Source organism: Amblyomma maculatum, chromosome 1 (assembly GCF_055883805.1).
Source record: "Amblyomma maculatum isolate TAMU_Amacu chromosome 1, ASM5588380v1, whole genome shotgun sequence".
NCBI classification, from domain to species: Eukaryota; Metazoa; Arthropoda; class Arachnida; order Ixodida; family Ixodidae; genus Amblyomma; species Amblyomma maculatum.
Window position 1 is genome coordinate 441,712,867 of NC_139344.1, and position 16,120 is coordinate 441,728,986.

General features: G+C 40.9%; 1 pseudogene; it reads left to right on the forward strand.

The window, feature by feature from the left end:
• The first annotated feature begins 710 nt into the window (after positions 1–710).
• LOC146209576 (uncharacterized) lies at positions 711–3,035 on the forward strand (annotated as a pseudogene).
• The last annotated feature ends 13,085 nt before the right edge of the window (positions 3,036–16,120 follow it).

Consider the following 16,120-nt stretch of genomic DNA (forward strand, 5'->3'; position numbering starts at 1 on the left):
CCCCTTTTTTCTTGAGTCATGTCCAACTATATTACTATCATGAAGCTCAATTGCAAGATGTGTGTCATACGACAAGCTATTCAGTTATTACTTGCAATCCAATTGGTAGCCCTGGTGAACTTGGATGGGTGTTGTGATACTTTCACGACAGTTAAACGTAGCAGGGGGTGGCAGAAAGTTAGGTGGGCGGATGAGGTTAAGAACTTCGCAGGGGTCAAGTGGATGCAGCTAGCACAGAACCGGGCTAATTGCAGAAATATGGGAGAGGCCTTCACCCTACAGTGGGTACAGTTAGGCTGATGAAGAAAATAAACACTGCATGACAGAGGAATTTTGTTGTTTAAATGATTGTAAGCATTTTCTGCAGTGCATGCAGGTAATCTATTAATCATGTACTCAATGTTTCACTTCTAAAGGTGTATAAAGTCATGCCTCGTTAATATGTACAACCTCCGGTAATATGGACGACTCGAATTATGGACAGTTTTTCTGGGGACGAAACTTTTTCCATCCATTTACCTCTAGTTAATACGGAAACTCGCTGTCCGGACAATGGACAAGGAGAAAATGCATAGATATCATTAGGGTTCATACTTTTGTCGCGTTAATATGCATATTCATGAAAACCAAATCGTCATATCTGCTTCAAATATAGTTTATCTTCTACATATTGTTGACAGGCACCATATGAACTTAGTGCCAATGACTGATTGCCCTTTTTCGCTTGTAGTTTAATATTTTACACTGCAAAGTTGCACAGTCAATGCACGTTTCTATTTTTTGTATTGCATGAATTCACTTGAACAAAACTCTGACAGCAGCTTGCGCCTTATAGAAAGTTGGAATCGGCAACTTTCAGTTGACTGAATGCTGATATGTAGCAAGGGTTCTTGGGAGATGAAAAGTAGAAGTCAAATAATTTATTAATGAAATGCCATCGAAAACAATATGCAATTGCATCACAACACTTCAATTGCATCGCATTTGAAGCATAACGGTGACTCGGATAATGTTCTTGTAGCTCCTACTGTGAACTTCGCTGGCCTACATTATGCACTAAAGCAGACCTTATCCTTAGCATTTATTTTGTCTTTTGTTTTTCGCACAAAAAATTTCGATTCACTATTACGGACGACTCGCTTTAGGCTCGACAGTTTTGTGCGGAGACGGAAGTGTCCATATTAACGAGGCACGACTGTATTACATTTTAGTCGCTGCTGTGATTTCATTGCTAATGATAGCCTGCTCAAAGCTGGAAACTGAAGTAGATGCTAAGCTTTCATAATGAAAGCACAGCATGGAATGAATGCAGACATAGTGGAAGGAAAGGAGACAACTGCCTTTGCCCCTTTGTGGTCATAATATAGTGGCACTAATACCAGTGACTGTCTTTTTCAGGCACCATTCGGTACCTTCAGCAAGACGAGCGAGCAGCTCCACGCACTCACACCAATGTGCTTGAAGATATGCGGTCAACCCACAGTCAGTGCCAGCCTGTCCATGGGATGAAAGGATATTCCCCACTTGCAAGCTTTCAAGGTTTTAATCTTGTTTGGGGTTTGCCGCCAGATTTCATGCACTGTGTGCTTGAGTAACAAGTAACCGAGCTGTGGCTGACCAGTGTTGGAAAGCCGTTTCATATTGGCAGGAATATCCACGAACTTGAAAACCGCATCAAGCAACTGAAGCCTCCAATTATGTTATGCAGGTTGCCTAGAGCTATATCAGAGCGCAAAAACTGGAAAGCCACTGAGTGGATGATCTGGTTAATGATTATTCTCTCCCTTGCCTGAAGGATCTCATTCCTGAAAAGTACTTAAATCATTTTTCAATGCTCTGTCAAGGAGTGTTTTTGTTGATTCAGACCTCTGTGAGCTACGCAGATGTCATTGAGGCTGACCAGCTTCTTTCGTCATTTGTTGACAGGTTTTCTTCTCTGTATGGTGAAAGCAGTGCCACATTCAATGTGCACCAGTTGCTGCACCTTGCAAAAAGTGTCGAAATGTTGGGGCCCTTGTGGGGGACTTCTACATTTCCATTTGAGAATGGGAATGGGCAGCTGTTAAGGCATGTCACAGCTGCAAAAGGTGTGCCACTGCAGGTAGCTGAGCGTTGTATCATGAGAACATGGCTAAAAAATGCAAATAGGTTTGTGGAAATGTCATCAACTCTTTTGGAGAGAAAAAACAAAATGATAAAGATTCGTGTCAAGCAAGGAACTGGTCCCCATGTCTTAGGAGCGCCATTAAGATCTGTTCACCTTGAGGAGGCCATTGCTGAAATGTTCATAACTCAGTATGGGGAAATGCCTGTCATGGCACATTATGCTCGAGCAGAGATAAACGGCATCGCTATTCATAGTCTTCTGTACAATAGGCCACAAAAAACATGTTCCCACTGCGTGAGAATGAATAATGGTATTTACTGCCTTATCATGGACATCTGTTCTTTTAATGTAAATGGCCGAAAGGTTGCACTTGTGTGCCAAGAGTTGATACTGTGCCAGCCAGCATTTCGAAGTATCACTTATCTCCACCCCTGCAAGCGTGCGCCGCCAGGCCGAAACCTCTGTCTATACTCATCCGATGATGTTTCTAGCCAATGTGTGCTCCTTGAAATGGAGAATGTGTCCTATGTTTGTGACATCCCAAATAATTATAAGAGAGATTGAGTTGAGTGAAAGACAGATTTCAGTACCTTGGCACTACAAGTTGTCAAGGGGGAAGGTGGGCTAAAATATTGTTATTAATGGTGGCATAATTATGAACATTTAAAGGAACATGTATTTTTACATACTGTTTAGTTTCATAATCCTTGTAAACCTATGTAATCTGCCGTGTGACTTCTAAATCAAGATAAACATTAATCATATAAGATCAGAATAAATATTAATCATATAACTATATTTGGATGCAACTCATGTCTGCAGTAACCATCACACACAATTCCTCCATGATAGAAAGCAGTTCCCACTGTTCAGGCTTTTCTCATTACCTAAATAGCTAACCATCAGACCAAATCAGAAGCTCAAGAATTTCAATGCCTCTGGCCTCTTAGGTATAGTCAAATATTAAAATATCGATTTGGTTTACTGTACACATGCCGCGTACCACTGCCCTTAGTTAACTCCAGTTTTTTTTTTTAAAGTTGTATATCCTACTATACAAGCTTAGACTCTGCAGTGTGGTTTTCATTGCAGCATATGTTGCTTATGCAACTCTGCACTATGCCATGCAACTTTCTTGTGCCCTCATTGTGCCCCGTTAGAGCTTTTCAGGGATAAAGGCTGTGTGCTGTTTGAAGCTGTGTAGCAGCCCTTGCAGAATGTGTCATACGCCTCCTAACGATCAATGAGCAGCATCTTGCAGATCAATATGCTCTTCAGTGATGTGGCTAGCTATCTCCTGACAGCATATTATGTCCGTTAATTGGCTGCATGCAGTATTTGTGATTGAGTTATGTTCGGTATAATGTGCAACACTGCTATGGAGGCAGTTACCAGCTGCTTTCCTTTCTTTTCTTCTTTTTCTCTGTAAACATGAAGCGAAATACTTGCAGGACAACTTCTTCCTACTCACATTATGCGTGATATGCATGCCCATCCCTGAACTAGTAAGCATGCACAGCAGTATCAGCGACTCACCAGTTCCTTCATGCTTTGTTGTCCCCCTTGCCCTAAGTGCTAATAATGTAAGGACATTTCTTATGCTCTTTCGTGACCCCGTGGCCTGCCTATTGGCTTCCTGGCTTTTTTTTCATATTCCATGCAAACCATTGTTGACTTCAGCTGATTCTTAGTAAGGACTTGGTGTCATTACTTTTTAAAGCAGCAGAGTTAAAGGCCTCATACCCCAGAAAATCTGGTGTTGGCATTGTCTGCATTGGCCTTGTGAGCTAGGAATCACAAAATCATGAGCATGCCTCTGGCAGATGGTAGTTGGTTGGGACATATAGCTGTGCACTAACTGGTGATCCGAGTTTTGTTCACTGATGAGATCATGAGATGACATGGCCAATTTGGCAGGTGCTGCCAACTCTGGTTCGACCTTTGAGGTGGGAGGGTGAGATTGAAATCCAACCTTCTAGGGCCCTTGGATCCCTAGTTAGACATGCTGCCTTTATGCTATGCAAGCACGCTCATACAGCTTGGTTAGAGCAGGGCTTTATATCTACATCAGATTCTGGTAGCTTACAACTGTATGCTGATTAGTATATGTACAATAAAAGCCGAAATTTAAGGATTGGTAATATGGAAGCAGCAGAGTGCATGTACATGTACATGAATGAGGATCTGCAAGGGGTGCCAGCAGATGGGAGCCATTAACATCGTAGCATCGTAATGGTGACACCTAATTGTCCCCCAATTTTTGCAATTTATTATCTGAAAATGTGTTTGGGTTGAGCTGATTTGATTTTCTATGTAAATATTTTGTACTATATACTACGTATACAGTTTGTTATTTTTGAAATATGCATTTTTGGCAATGTATACTATAGCATGCTGTTATATGCATATTGCATTTTGCTGCATGCTAGGTCTTGTCTGTTCGTGGTTCTGCAAGTTTTATCACATAGATAAGCTGCCATTCATAGTTAACTAGTTGCATTTGTAGATCAACAATAGGTTCTAAATGCTGTTGAGTAATAGGTGCTGTTTAGACTACCCCAGTACAGGAGTGTGTGCGTACCACATAGCACATTTTTAATGCAGAAACATAACTACATAAATCCCCCCCCCCCTGGATTTTGCCGAAGTTTGTGTGATTTATAGTTTGAGCAACTAGCATAACACATGACAGCAAAAATGTATAGCCTTGCAATACATGGTGGTATTGTGGCATACATGCATTGGTTATGTTCAGATAGGACTAATTTAGACTAAATATAAAGCTAACTTAGGGCAGCCATAGAAAATTATGAATAGGTGTGCCTACTTTAAGGTGACTAATTTGTTAATACTCAAGACTAATTAAGGCGAATTATGCATAATTGAGATCAGCCGTGGAAAATGATAAATATGCGTGCATGTATACTTAAGGGTATACCTTAGGTAGTCATTAATTCTTATGTCTATAAAGACTAATTATGCCTACCTACCTAATTTTGGTTTTGCCATCTAGGTCAAACAATGCCTAGGTAGAGTTAATTGAGCTTTCCTATAAGCCTAATCAAACCTAGTTAGACCTCACTAACCTACTTGAGCCTAAGTTGTAAGTGCTCCACTTAATTGACCTTCTGCAAATGACCACCGCTTATGTGACTTATTTCTGACATCAATTCTGACCTCGCCCTTCACTATTTGCTGGTCACTTTTACTGCGGCATGGTGAAATGTGTGCTCTTGACAAAGAGCCTCATCATTTACATTGTCATTGGGATACTTCACATGAGCATCACCTGATATGGTTCTATACCAGGTTTTTATCCCCCACTTAGTCATTTCGTTGTCACTGTGTTGCTGCCATCGTGAACCTTGTCTTTCGTGTTCACGATCTCCATGGCAGTTCTCCATTATTTGGGCTTGGGACTTTAGCTAAACGAGTACTAAATATCTGCTTCTACATGTATATCCATGTTTATAAGCATGTATATATATACATATAAGCAGCAGTTTAGCTTGATTGTATATATTCAATCTAAACCACCACTTAATTTCCTTTGTGGTGCATATTCACCAACGCTGTCAATAATTGATCTCTGTTTCTTTATTTCATTGTGACTGTGTTTTGTGGAAATGTTCAGGATGTTCGAGTGATATGCAAAGATTACATTTTTTTTAGATGTAATATGTGTTTCAAAAATATCAATGCAGCTAGTGCCTAAAGTTGCTGGTTGCAGTGAGGAAATTGACTGTGGGATATTGTATATATACTCAGCAATTCACTTATCAGTTGCAGGAGCTCAAAACAATGCGAAACAAATTACTGTTGTTATTTAACGAGCATTCTGTTTGGCATTTAGGCCATGTCTTTTACCTACACCACCTACACTAATGTAGCAAATCTAGCTCCTATACCTCCAATGGTTTTTTGCTACACTAGTGCAGCTGATGTAGGTACAAAAAACGGCCCTATTGTTATTTGATTTCCCACAACTGACAAGGGTTACATGTTCAATGTGCCTGTATGTTCTGGCTTTGCTGTGTTGTTGAAAAGCATTGAAAATAAATTTTTGTTTCTGCTTCTATACCTCTCAGTATGTCAAGAGTTATGCCTCAGTTCAGTACAACATGGCCAAAGCCATGGTATTATATTGGTCAGCATGCTGGAGAGGCTAGTTTATGCAAACTGATATATTTTGATTCCCTTTAACACAGGCTGTCCAAAATGTATGTGTGAGGCTCTCTTAATTTTCCTTTTGATAAGCTTCCAGATGCTGAAAGGTCATAGTGACCACTTTTTTGATGGAGGTATAATGCAATGTGTAGAGTGTGTGTCAGTGCATGTAAAGAACCCCAGGTGCTAAAAAATTTCAGAACCCTCCACTGCACGTCCCATAGCCTGAGTAGCTTTGAAATGGTCAACCCCCATTAAACCAAAGGAAATTAGCTCATAACAAACTAAGCATAGCAAAATCAAACCAACTAAATTGGATAGCAGCAATGATATGAGGCATTAATGGTCAAAGTTGTCCTTTCCCAGTGATCATGAAGAGGGTTTACTTATTAAGCAGTACGGTACATAATCAGTAAATTCACACTAATACCAATTTAGTGCTAAAATGGCCCTGCAAAACTCCAAGATCACCTGCAGTAATGCTCGAAAAGGTGGGCAACTCTGCCAGTATAGATTTAATTATGCATTGCTACTCATGCAGTGTCATTTGGCTTATAAGCATCACACGTCAAACTACAGGAGTTAGTGGAAATGCACATATTTTGCTATGAGTATATTTGGTGCAATACAAAACATTCATGGCAGACAGGATTAATACAATGAGCCTAACTATTTATAAACATGATGCATCAATTTTCAAGGAACATATATGATATATTGCATGTAATTAAGGGTACCAGTTTTTTGACAGCTAGTTGAAACAATATACAAGTAGCATTACACATATATAGGCTGGTATACCAATTAATACCTAGCACTGAACAAAATTTTATGAATCAATTGCCTATAGACAAGACCTGGCTTATCAGCATGCATGTAGTAAATTAAATTGTTATATTATATATAGTTTTTAATTATTCGATTGAGATGCATATAATATACTATAAATATATTAATTAGCATTAATTAATGCAGGGCCCTGTACCATAATTCTATTTGCATTTCCAGGTCATAACAATAATGCTTGATCCCAGGAGGCACCCAACGTGCCTTCTGAGTTGCTGCGCCAGCTTTAAATTAAGGATATATCTTGTGGGCATGGTACATGTTGCCCAGCTGCTAGCATATATAAATTAAAGTAAATGAATTATACCAAACATTGACATGATTGATCAGTCTTAATTATTATGTAATTGAATTTGATACATACCATGCACACTATAAAACAATGACAGCGCGTTGCGAGAACCAGTTCAATTATTCCGCGAAAGGAATCTCGCACGACATGTAAATAATTCGCGACAGAAATCTCGCCCTACGCGTCCTTCGCATGAATCTGTCGCGCGACTAAACCAGGACAGACACTCCTGCCGTGCGACACAACGCACGACAAGCACCTTTGTCGCACGATAAAAGACAAGAAAGATGCCTGTCTTGCGAAAGAACCCACTACAGGCGCCTTTGTCGTGCGACACATCCCACAACAATTGCCTTTGTCGCAAGACAAAGGACAAGAAAGATGCTTGTCTTGCGACAGAACTTACTACAGGCATCTTTGTCGTGCGACAGTACCCACGACACGACGCTCTGTCGCACGACACAATGCACGACTCGGAAGCTTGTCATGCGACACAAATATTTGTCGCGCGACACAATCGCGACACAAAATCCTGTCGCGCGTTTTGATCGGGCTTAGAGTCCCCTTTCTTGTGAATGAGGATAATGTTTGCATTCTTCCATAGTTCCGGTACCGTCGATGACACCAGGCACTGCGTATACAGGGTGGTCAGTTTTTCTAGCACGATATCCCCCCCGTACTTCAGCAAATCTGTAGTTATCTGATCCTCTCCAGCTGATTTCCCCCATTTCATAGTTTCTAGTGCTTTCTTTACCTCGTCCTTCATCACTGGTGGAACGTCTGACTGTTTTTCCCTACCGCCAATCTCATTACGGTCCTGACTACTTTGGCTACTGTAGAGATCTGTATAGAACTTCTCGGCTACTTTGACTATCTTGTCCATATTAGTGATGACGTTGCCCGCCTTGTCCCTTATCGCATACATCTGGTTTTTGCCTATGCCCAATTTCTTCTTTACCGCTTTAAGGCTTCCCCCATTCTTTAAGGCATGCTCAATTTTCTCCATGTTATACTTCCTTATATCAGCCACCTTCCGCTTATTGATTAGCTTTGATATCTCGGCCAATTCGATCTGGTCTGTTGGATATACTCCGGCATTATAATATGCCGGAGTATATGCAAGGTCAATTTAACAGGTCCCGTTACCTGGAAGAAAACGCGTGCAGCTGCCTATTGCCAGCGGCATAAACTCGATGATGATGATGATGATTAATAATGCAAAGGGCCTCTGCGAAGTGTGTTGCAGAATATTGAAGAAAAAAATTAGATTACTCCAAAGAACTAGAAAGTAAATATAATAATCAAGCTTAGGAATGAATGCAGTTTTCGTTTACTGCGCAAGAAAAAAAACGTGTCATATTTATAATAATATTTTAAGTTGTTTCTCACGACCTCTCTCGGCCATTTAGTATCCCCTGCGAAGTTTCCCTAAGCTCAGATATGGCTCAGACCAAAGCGTTTTCATTGCGGGATGGATGCGTCATCACCCCGGTTCAATGTTAAACGTTGCATGCTACGTACAAGGTGGGTTATCTGTTCCAAACAATTAGTATTTCGCTCTGCTGGTTGTGGTAAAGCTTTACAGCAAGGTCAAGACTCTGTTTGCTCGATGAGAAACTGATTGCCGCGGCATGTGCTCATTTCCGGATGATGGGAAAATGCTGCGTCACTGCTCGGCGGCTCGGCGCGGCCAGCTGTGCCTCCCAGGCACGTCGCAAAACTGGTGTCTTGTTTAACGGATACACGTCTGCATGAGCGGTGTATAGCTGCATCTGTTTTAATTGAACGGTGTAGGTGAGATTTTATTGCCCCCAAGACGCGTGTTGCATTTCCGTCCTGTTCCTTTGCTGCGTGCTTTGCTTACTGCGTCGCATTACCGAACCAACGTTCGCTGAATCTGTTTTAGCTAGTATCACAAGGATGTTCCTATTGTCAGTGGAATCTTTCTCATGAACATGTTAAATGCTGAAGTTGTAGATTTGTAGCCTCATATTCACGCCTTAAAACTTGTCGCTGGGCTAGTTGGTGATGCATTCTTGGAATAAAAGGTAGCGGAAACGGACGAGGACGGAGGACTCCTCTCACATTGACATTGACCCCTCTCAGTGACAAATGAAGCGCGAGTTAAATAATGGAATCGTGAACAGGGCGAGCTTATTGGAGCCAAGCTATATCGCAGATATTTCCCCTTCTCAGACGCATTAACAATTCTAAATACTAGCAATCCCAAATTGAACCTAAGCTCTTCCACTGGGTGTTTAACGCTAGTGTTAGTTATTCCGTTAATGTTTTTTTATTCTTTGCTTGTTAGCGAAACCTTTACCCAAATATAATCTCACCGCGTCTCGTCTGGAGATCTACGTTCAGGTCATTTTGTTATCACGAGGATTTCACGAAAACCATGACGAATGAGCGGTGGTCGCTTTCCTACACTTCAAGATTTGCATTGTCGTGAAGCGTCTACGTAAGTAATAGTGAATTAATAAAGCCTGGCTTTCGATGCAGCACAGCTTCACTCATTTATGCCTTTAGTGAAATCCCTCAAGCCATGGCGATTCTATCCATGTGCTTGCCTTATTCACTTGAAGGCCCTTTATGTCCACGAACTTGCCCGAATAAGCCCCAGAACGCGTTGACATGACGCGCGACGAAAGATCAGGCTAACGACGACGGAGGCAGAACTGTGCTATGATAAGGTGGTTGATGATGCCATAACATTTCAGTTAACGTAAAACTTCACAGTAGAAATCCATGTCAAGTAAAGTTGGCAGAACATTTACGGTGTCCATTTTTCTACCTTATCCGAGCGTCATTCTGCCTCAGTCGTCGTTGGCCCTGTTTTTCGTCCAAAAGTAAAAAGACAATAAAATTCCCCGCCTATAGGACGTCACTGTGACGTCACAAGCTTTTTTGACGTCACAACGTCACATGCTTGCTTTGCCGCACAGTTCGCAGGGGCGTCAGAAAAACTAAAACGTCGCTGAGAGTCGACATGCAGGCTTCTATGGGAGTTACGATACCATATGCTCTTTCTACTATGCGCTATGCCCACTGTAGGACGAAGGCCTGTAACATTTTTCTCCAATTAACCCGAACCTGTGCTGACTGCATCAACTTGACCCCTGCGAATTTCTTAATCTCATACACCTAATTTCTTACCGGCCCCTGCTAGGTTACCTTCCCTTGGAATGTAATTGGTTATTTAGAGACCATCGGTTATCCTCTCCTGGAACTACATGTCATGGCCATGGCCATTTCTTGTTAATTTCGACTAAACTATCCGGTCCTGTGTGTCGATTTGTGCCCATTTGTGAGTGTGTTTTTGCGCTATTAACCTTTCATTTATGTGAAAATATCAGTAGCTTGTATTATTTCCCTGACCCCACTCAGCAGGCTTATCTCTCAACATTACACGAACAGTTTTCAGGCTAAATCCTCCATGTGTCATCATTTTCACGGAAAAAATGTATCCCGCTTTTGCGGCTGTTCTGGTTGGCCGAGACAAGATGACGTCATGAAGGTCTTGAACAACCACAGAGCACCACTACTTTATGCGCGAATGCATGCCTTATATGGCCATATGCCAACCAATGACCAAATAATATTTTTTAACTAATAATTTTAATAATGAGTAGTCAATGACTAATTAATTAGAGTAGTTATTGACTAAATAATGAGTAGTTGATGAATAATTAGTGATCTAAACTTAGAAGTTTCTAGATGGTGTGTAGACGATGCTTGAAACATTCTAGAAACTCATTACCGCTTGACAGCTCAATGATAGCACATGATTTATTGTATATGGATTTTATAAGGTAAATAATGCAGTAATACAATAACTTTCATGTACACTAATGGAAATGGCTTGCTATATTTGATTCGAAATGGTTTACGTATTGCGTAGTAGTTCTTCTAGAAGGGTGGCAAATTTCGGCAATGATGTGCTGTTAGTGATGCCTCGATCCAAACCGTTTCATTCCGTAGTTGCACATGGAAAAAAATGAATATCTAAAACACTCGGTACGGAAAGAATATTCTTTGAGAGTTTTTGAGTGTTTATGGTAGGAAGGTCTGCATTCATCGAAGGATATACACAACGAGCTATGTTTAGTGCATTACGTAATAACTGGTAGAGTAAATGTAGTCGTGCAAGTCTGGCGTGGTTTTGCAAAGAAAGAATAGAGGCCTTTTTAACAATTGGGATGGCGAATTAGCGATGTCATATTTGTTAAATATAAATATGACTGCCTTTCGCTGTACCCCTTCGATTTTGTTGATAAGCTGCTGTGTATAAGGGAACCAAACTGTGTTACCGCAATCGAGAACTGGTCGCATAAATGTATTATATGCTAATAGTTTAGTTTCTGGTGGTGCTTCACGAAGTCATCTTCTCAACAAGAACAACCGTTTCGAAGCAGAAGATACTATCCTGTTAATATGTGCTTCCCATTATGTCAGGTGAGTAGATTCAACCTTTATTATTTAAAGGTATTTAAACCTTTATTTAAAATTATTTATCATTAGTTGCAGTTGGTTCTCTGAGTTACTTAGCAAGGCTATCGCATCAGCAAATCGCAGATTACTAAGATATTATCTATCGACCCTGATGCCTGCCTGCTCCCATTCCCTGCCTTTGAATACACCCTCTAAGCAAGCCCTAGATAGCCCTCAGGATATCGTGTCTCCCTGCCTAACAACGTCCTAATTAAAATGTTACCACTTTCTTTATGCAGAACCATAGCCTCCTTTATACACTCTGTGCTGTCAACTCCGCGCTCCGCGGCCGTCGCCGCCGCTCCTCCTCCGTTGAAAAGTTACGCCGCTGGCTGCCGAGAGATGGCGACAGCGACGTAGGGTCACCTTCGCCAGGCAAGGGCTGGGTGCGCCGTGAGTGTGCCGGGTACGCCGTGTTGCAAAGCGGCCCGGATAGCCACGCGCTGCCGCTGTCTCGCTGTTTCGTTGACTGTTCTGCTGTGTGCAAGGTCATGCTTCTACTTTTCTCTGCTTTCGGGCGCTGCAGGAATACAACATTGCACCAACTGGTAAGTGCCAGCTTTGCTTTGTCCTTCCGGCGATCGCTGCGTAGTATTCAGCTCTTTTGAGGCTTGTAAAAAATAGAGACAGCACCAATGTGTTTATTAAGCGTCAATACTGAAATAGTAATGTTAGATGCGCACCTGTGCTTTCTTGACTGCAATGCTAATTGCTTCCCTGCCTAGCTAGTCTGCGTAGTGTGTTAGTGTGCTCCCGCGAAGCTTTTTTTTGCAGTATACGGTAATTACAAAAATTTGTGATAAAATAGAAACACAAGATTTACCTATTGTGAAGATGACTACTTTAAAGTGAGTTAAACCAAATCTTGCAAAGCCTATATTAGTTTCCCTTCTCTCACTCAACCGCATTAAGACCTGTGAGAAATAATGAGAGCACCAGAAGTGTGTTTATTACGCGTCAGTAAGGTAATAATAATATCAAATGTGCACGTGTATTTTCTTGACTGCGATGCGAACTTCCTCCCTCGTTAACTCGTCTGTGTGGTATGTTACATGTGCTCCAGCGCAGTATTTTTTGTTTCGCTAACTGCGCAATTCTGTGAAAAAATAAAAACACGAGCTTTGCCTATTGTGACGATTATTTTGAAGTGATCGAAACAGAAAGATGCAACGCGTATATTTGTTTCCTTGTTTTTCTGGTAAAAAAAAAGCGTTTGTACGACGCGCTGAATTTTTGAAAGTAACAGCTGATACCAAAATTGTTCTTTCAGATCTCAATGGCATACTGCGATGCAGTTGTTCCAATCATCTGTAAATCAAGCTGGCTTCTGAAGTGCTATCAGTGACAGCAGTCACCGTGAACTTTTTTCCCTACTTGTGGCAGCTATCCGTAGCGAAAAAACCATATGAGTCACAATAACCTCATACAAATTTCTCATACTGAACTCATACTAAACTCATACAAATCTCATACAATCTCATATATTTCTCATATGTTGAATGACATTTGTATGAGATCATATGAGATTGATATGAGCTTTGCATGAGAAGTCTGTATGAGGTAATTGGGATTCATATATGGTTTTTTCACTAATGATTCATCACACCACTTCTACATGGTACTCTTGAAGCTTAATTGCTGTTGTGAAATGTGTAAATAAATGCTGGTGCCTTTCTTCTTCAATTTTGTTTTATTGCAGCGTAGACTAGCATTGCAATTTTTCTATTACCATTGGTGCTAGCGAAGCAGCCATGCAGTTTTTCGAGCCATGCGAAATTTCTTGAAACTGCCTCACATAAAATGTCATATGGCGTTGGTGTTGTTGCCTAACAAGTATCGTGATCACTTGTTATGCTTAGTGGATGTCGGCCTTACAAGTAAATATGCTGAATATGCACGACTCATGCTTAGGAACAGTTATCCCGCTAGCGAATAACAGCGCTCCCGCCCCACGCCGACATTCGTACCCGTGTGACCCATGCGCCTCGACCCCTACGTCAGCGGCGCCCTCATCGAGGGGACCGCGCAACTTTACTCGACCGCGCTGCTCTATTGTTCGCGCGGCGCGTTGACAGGCACAGAGTATAAAGGAGGCTGTGGCAGAACAATGGTTTCTGGGCAGCCACTATAGATATCTTCTAATATTTTCATATTTGGCTCACCTACACCCTGATATCGCAATGCCTGCATGACCGCTGAAATTCCGACCAAATCAATTTCTTTCTAGTAGTCAATGAATACAATACATAGGGGCTGGTTATATTTTCAGCCCTTTTTTGTCATCTTGTTTATAGTTTAGATATGATCGATGGTAGACTACTCTTTCCGAAGTCCTGCTAGATTCTTTCGTTGGTTAAAGTCTAAGGTTGTCTGGATCCTATTAGCAATTACCTTGGTAAATACCTTCTACGTAACTGAGAGTAAGTTGATTGGTCTATACTTTTCAAACTCCTTAACTTCCCATTTCTTATAGCTTATGAAAAAATTAGCATTCTTCCTAGATTCTGATACTTTTGATAACACCAGGCACTGCGTATACAGGGTGACCAGTTTTTATAGCTCTATATCTTCCCCGTTCTTCAATAAATCTGTAGTTATCTCAACCTCCTAAGCTTTTCTCCACCTTTTAATAGATTCTGATTGATATAATAATGCATGTGAATGAAACACACAAGGCGCACATAACAAAGAAAGAACGATTTATTGCAATTTCCAGATTTTAATTTTTTAGTGATGAGGAATCTGTACAAACGTTTAGGAACTTGTTCGCAAAAAATCATAGATTAGCTGTATAAATTCGTCGAGTGGTGAACTTAATGGTATTGATGTGTTTCAGCTGTTCAATTCTGCTATTCAAGGGGAAAAAATTAGTATTAAAGTAGCCAAAATGGCAAGAAAATTCATTTATGGCCAGATAATGTTTATGGCGCACGAGTCTTGTATAAGCAAAGACTATGCAATTTGGTGTATCTGTATTGAAGTGATGGTGCTCTATTAGGTGGAGGAATATTAGGGAAACCAGTAGAGTGCGTTTTCCTAGACTTAGCCTATAAGCTTTCTAAAGCAGGTAATTTGGTGAGTATGTCATTTTATATTTGATGAAAAAGCACCTCATTGCCTTCCTTTGTATCCCTTCTAGATTGTTTACGTTATGTTTAGTCGCCGGGAAACTACCACTTTAGCGTTTTCAATTCTGATCTTAAAAAGGCATTGTAAGCTAGTATTTTGGTTTCCAGTGGGGCAACTTGGAGACATCTAAGGAAAAGTAGTTTTTTGTAGCAGATGCTGTTACGATATTTATATGGGAGTCCCATCTGAAATTACGTGTTAGTGTCATGCAAACTTATTTGTGTTCATTGACTCGGGTTAGTTCTTAGTTGTGCACTTTTTATGTTGTAAGTAAAATGGAAGTTCGTTTCATTATTCTTGTTGATCGGAAAACGTGCTTTTACATTTTTTAAAACTTGTCACTTTTTACACCATATTGAGTCTGTTTAATGTGCACTTTTGGGGGCTATATGTTCTTCAGATGAATTAATTATAGGACATAGAATATGGTGGTCTGAAAATAATCTGATATATACATGAATATTTGTGGGTAATAAAGATAAAAAATCAAGGCACCAGTACGGAACCTTGCGGCATTCCAGAGGTAATAAGTACTGTTTCTGAGTTCTGTCTATTTACGTGTACAAAGTGGTGCAGTTATGTTAGATATTACTGAATCCAATCTATAATAAAGCTACCACCGAGGGTGGATAATAACTTATAGATTTATCTTCCATGAGTAACGCGTTCAACAGCTTTTGAGGTAGACGACCGCATGAAGTTTGCTTCATTTTTGAGGGCGTCTACCAGCGATAACCAGTAGCCCGAAGGAATGTCAGCCTCCCCCACCATACAAAAAAAGGCCACACAGCCCCCGCTTTCATCGTCTGAGGTCATAGCTTCGTGCTTCTATTTGTTGCCTTCCCCCCCAAAATTATCTCTCTCTCTCTCTTTATTTCTATCCCACACCACACCCGCACCTGCTTTTTTATCCCAAACACCACCACAATACCATTGTACTTCATGCTGCTAAATCCTCTTTCCCACTTTCCCTCTCCACCACCTGTTTCTTTTCCCCTTCGCCTTTAGAACCTGCCCGAATCACTTACGTTCTCACTTCTGATGAAGGCCAGCTTCTGGTCGAAAAGTCGAGCCAAAATAAAACG